This window comes from Quercus robur, chromosome 7 (genome assembly GCF_932294415.1).
Source record: "Quercus robur chromosome 7, dhQueRobu3.1, whole genome shotgun sequence".
Classification (NCBI taxonomy): Eukaryota; Viridiplantae; Streptophyta; class Magnoliopsida; order Fagales; family Fagaceae; genus Quercus; species Quercus robur.
In genome coordinates, this window is record NC_065540.1 from 6,675,482 (window position 1) to 6,680,906 (window position 5,425).

Below are 5,425 nucleotides of genomic sequence, written 5' to 3' on the forward strand. Positions count from 1 at the left end.
TGTGGCAAAACAATTCAAGGTCTTCTTGAGCTCTGAGACCACTAGTTGAAGTGCAAACCGTACAAAGAGGTATTCTAAAATCAAGAATTAGCCTTTCTTACTCCGTCTTTTCATAAATTCACAACTTGCTTGAAGTAATTTCTACACAAATTTATTATACTCTTTTTTTTTTTGGTGTACGGGTGGGGTCAGGTGGGCTAGAGAATGGTTCGGCAGTGATCTTCATTCAATAATTAATAGTTATTTGGAACATATTAATTATTCAATAGTTGAATAAAGATTTGCTTGACCATTCTCCACCCCAACCCACCCATACAACCAAAAAAAAAAAGTATAATAAAATTGTGAATTTATGAAAAAACAGAGTAAGAGAGGCTAATTCTTGATTTTAGAATAGTTTGGACTTCAGCTAGTGGTCTCGGAGCTCAGGAAGACCTTGAATTGTTTTGTCACAAACACAAGCGTGACAACCTTTGGAGCCAATGTCCCACTTTCTGCCCTTCAAAAGTATAGCATCTTTCTTCTCATTCGCCATTGCAGATACCCTTTTTCTCTCTTTTTCTCAAAACCCACAATTCTTCATCTGATTTGTGATTTTTCTCAAAACCTAGATAACTTTGGTTTTCATATTTCTTTTTATATTAATATTTTTCACACTCACACCAAGCCAATGTTTAATAAAACTTGTAAAAATTGGTTGACTGAGAGCCCTAATTATGGCCCACTAGAATTCTCGGGTTGATGTGCAGACCTTTAATAAAATAATTTCATTTTTCTTTTTCTTTTTCATGCTTATATCCTTGTAGAAATTAGTGGGTGCAAGCCCAAAAGAATGGTCCATTAGAATTGTCTATATCAAGAACCGAGCAAATTATCTTTTTTATTTTTTGAAGCTAAAATTTCAAATTATTTTTTAATTTTTTCTGCCAATTAGCTTTAAGCCAAAATTTTAAATTACTGTAGTCGTATATGTGGAAATGAAAAGTAGCTTTAGCTTTAGTTATCTGCTTATAATTTATTATTAATCCTTTGTTTGTTTTGTCGTTATTTTCAAAAGATGAAAAACTATTTTGTTTGGTTTTAAGGAAAAAGTGAGAGGATGGAAAAAAAAATGGTAATTTATATAAATTTATTTTCATTCCCTTATTACATAACTAGCATGTGGCCCTATACATATGTACATATACAATTAAAAACAATCACAATTATACAATTCAAATTACAGATAGTATTAGTTTACAAATTTTTTTTTAATCATATATTTCTAAAATATATAATGATTTCTCATTATATATATATATATATATATATATATGATTTAAAATTTAATTGGTTTTAGACTCTTCAGTTTTTGCACCTAATAATTCACTTGCCATAAATATTAAAAGCTTAGATGAACATGTGGTGGAAAATTGGACTTTAATTGAAATTCAATTTAGAATCTAACTGAATTTGAACTCTTCGATTTAGAATCTAGTTGCTGGGAGTAGTTGCAAATTATAAAGGATGGTAGAAAAGTGAAAGTTATGAACTGAAGTAACGTCTACAAAATCACTCCAACTTCTTTCTAAACTGGAAAGATTATAGGTAGAGTTGGGAAAAAAACCTCAGGCCCCAACAAAATCCCTCACATTTTCTCCTCCTAATTAAACATTTAAAAATATCATTTTCTATCTACTTTTCTCGCCTCCTTTTCATCACCAAACAGGGCCTTAGTTACAACCAAGCTATTACCAAGTAGGCCCCTATTTTCCCGGAAAACGAACAAACTCTCAAGGAAATAAAAAGTGAGAAAGGGACCAAGCGTATCCCAAACTCTACACAAAGCAATCAATTCTAAACCTCCATTACAAATCCATTGCTAGATCTGACTAACTTTCGACAGCATTGCCCATCCCCCCTCCAATAAGGAACCCACCACCTAAAACAGCGTCGTCCATCTCCACTTCTAAACAATCATCCTTTGGTTACTTCAGTAGCCGATGTTGAACATGGCACTCAAAACTTATTTTAACCAGCTCTAGTTACTTTAGTAGTTGATGTTGAACATAGCACTTAAACTTTATATTATTAACCAGCTCGTACAGAATTATATTAAGAGAGATAATTATTAACTAATATTAGTAATTAGTAATAAGACATTATGGCTGACGAAGTTTCAAGAAAGGCTATTGCATATAAGTACTCATATCATATCTAGCTAATCTAAATAATAATAATAACTTGACTTGTCATTTGGGTGGTAAAATTGCATCGGTAGGGCATAGATAAATGTTATATGAATTATATGAAATAATTTATTTGAAATTATATAATTATTTGATCATTTAATTGTTGTATACTTGTATTGCCTATGAATAATTATTTATAAATTTATTAAATTATTTATAAATTTTTTAAACCAAAAAAAAAAAAAAAAAAAGACAAATCAATGTGCTCTTCAGTCTTCATTACCTTACACTTTTACCAACACGGAATAGGAGACTCAATAGCATTATTTTTCTTACATTACTAGGGCCGATAATTTAATTTTCAAAAACTATATATATTACATATTTTTATTAAGAAAAGTATAACTAAATTCTTTACTTATAAAAAAAAAAAATTGGGAGAAAATCCAATACTACGTCGTTTAAAGGATTTTAAAGGCCCATATGGACCTAATAAATGACAGAAATCAAACTGAAAGGACTAAAAAGATAATTGACCAAAGTGTAATTCATGTATAGTAGTGGGATGACAGTAGTATTATAATATATTGAGAGTGTAGGTTGCAGGTAGCTGTCGTTTCATACTTGAATTTAAATGAATTGCATGTTAAAAAAAAAAGAAAAAAAGTTTCATTCTCGATATAGCAAAAGCAATAATACCTGTCTAGTGCCTAAAATACGGCATTGACGAGAACTTAGAGGTGCACCTAAGCACGACGGCCAACAATCCCAGGACCATATTCCGCCAAGCACCAAACAAACTCTATAAACAGAAAATATATAATCAATGAGAAAAACACAGAGGGATAGACATGACTGACCTGGAAAAAAAAGGAAACAACACAACAACTATACGGTTCATCGTATCTTAAGCAAGAAATATGTTAGATCTACGAAACATTATTAACAACAAAATTTCCTACGACGAAATAAAAATATTATCTGTTCTAGATCGTTGAATAGGTTATTACAGTTTTGTATATAATATAGAGTAATAATTCTTCTTATTTTTTTACGATAAAATAAACATATATGTACTATAAACCACAGATCGGAATGGTTGAATAGGTTTATTGCAGAATTGTAAGTAATATAGAGGGATAAAAGATCATACCTTCAGGTCATAGGTCAGGATTGGCTAATAAATCCTCAAAGCTTTCCCTGTTGATTTCGATCTACAGAGATCGACTTTCCCCCACCCCGATCTACACAGAACGGTCAACCGCACCGATGAACAGCCACGATCTGATGACAATTAACCAAAGGCCTTGTCTTGTTCATGGAGAGAGAGGGAGGCGGAAGGTCTAAGAGGTTGAAGTTTTGGAGATTTAGAGACAGAGATAGAGGCCATAGAGAGAGTGAAGGCGGAGGATGTGTGGTGTTTAGAGAGGCGGAGGCAGTTCTATAGGTTGAAGATAAAGAATGACTGAATGAATGAATGAAAATAAAAGTAGGTGAGAGTAGGTCTGATAGTGGGTCGGGTCGGGTCGGGTTTATTTTGACCCGAAACCCGATCCGATAAAAATCGGATTTGATTGACTGAAACCCGACCCGACCCGAAAAATCGGGTCTCAAATTGGGTCGGTTTTCTGGTCTCGGGTCGGGTCTCTTTTTTTTTTTCCTTTCCTCTGATGCTTGTTTTCCATGAGCCTTTATACTAAATGTTACTATATTCTTTTTTGCCATAATAATCTCTCATTAAAAATAAAAAATCCAATATCAAATCATTTTTAAAAAAATCATACTATTTAACTATTTGAATATGCTATTAACAGTATAAATTAAAAGCTAAAATCTCCTTAGCAAGCCACATTTATGAGTATTAAACTTTCATATACACAATAACAACTATATGAAAGTTTAGGGCCTTTAGGCTCCAATTACCATATCTGTTCTCCAAAATATCAATAGATCTGCGGTACAGAAGCAATGATTTATCAAACTTCCTCAAAATTTAATACATACTTCCCATATGCACAAGCACAGAATCCAGAAATGGTTCATTGTCCTTTAGACTTTCAACAACCTCAGTCAACTGGCCATCAACAAAAATGCACCCAAAAAATCCCACCAAAGAAAGAACTAATCAGCCTTGTTTTCACTGTTTATAAGATCCAATATCCAACAAATCCCAGATAAAGCATTGAAAAACTCTATGTACAACTTCATTAACTCAACTTTTGACCAAACAATTAATGTGCAAATCGCATCACCTAAATTAAAGAATGAAAAACTTGCTAAGATATCTCCAGATCATTGAACATCAGAATTACAAGCTAAAGTAATTACAAAAGAGCTTCCATTTCCAATCTCCAAGTGATAGTTGCTCCAATATTTTCCACCTATAGCACCAAGGGGGAAAAATCAATAATAAACAAGTCATTTAACCTAAGTCAAATTTCTAAGATATACTCATATCCCATTCAACATAACTAAGATCAAAACAACCAACCAGATTAAGAAAATATTCAAACACTACTGTTACATTTGTTACATTATTAAGTGTATCATCATCTACACTAAAAGAACCAAAACCACTAGTATAAAAAGGCAATCCTGTGTTGCCCATAAAATTTTTAATAGAAAAAAAGGGTCTTTTAGCGAGGCTTTTGAAGCTGACTGAAAAGTTTAATTTCCAATATTTAAACCAACACACATACACTTACAGTAGGCTTGGGTGTTGAGATGTTTCTCTTTGCTATATTGCTGTCTCGATATACTCTGAAAATGCTGCTAGCATGGGCTAGGAAGAAACACAATTTAGGAGTTCAATGGCATCATAAATCAAGAAAGCAGTTGCTCCAATTCATAAAGGAGGTCCTATCATCAAGATAAAGCAAGCACTTTCATTTTAAAAATAACTCCAACCAAATTCATACATGCAAAATTATATCCAATTCACACAAGATAAAACTACAACTTCAAAAATTAGATTGCATGACTTAAAATCTTAATTGTTTAAGAAACTAAAGCAAATAGAACTCTTAAAAAGTACACGAATCCAACAGAGAAACAGAGTAAAGCTTTCAAAGATTTTGTGGCAGAGAGGTCTTTTACCAAAAAAAAAAAAAAAAATAGTAGTAAGCAAATAGTACGTAACTACTGAACAAAAATCCTTCCAAAACTTGTAACTGCTCAATTGAACCCGAAAATTGCCCCCAACTAATTTGATATGGCAGTAGCTGACCTTTACAATAAAGGGTTCCTCATAATTT

The 5,425-nt window shown here is 32.3% G+C and overlaps 1 long non-coding RNA gene across 1 annotated transcript; it reads right to left on the minus strand.

The window, feature by feature from the left end:
* Positions 1-1,537: 1,537 nt before the first annotated feature.
* On the minus strand, positions 1,538-3,664 carry LOC126691950 (uncharacterized). Its single transcript, XR_007644906.1, has 2 exons — positions 3,325-3,664; positions 1,538-2,973 (listed from the first exon to the last, which is right to left on the minus strand). It is a non-coding gene; the product is annotated as an uncharacterized LOC126691950 (long non-coding RNA).
* Positions 3,665-5,425: the final 1,761 nt, after the last annotated feature.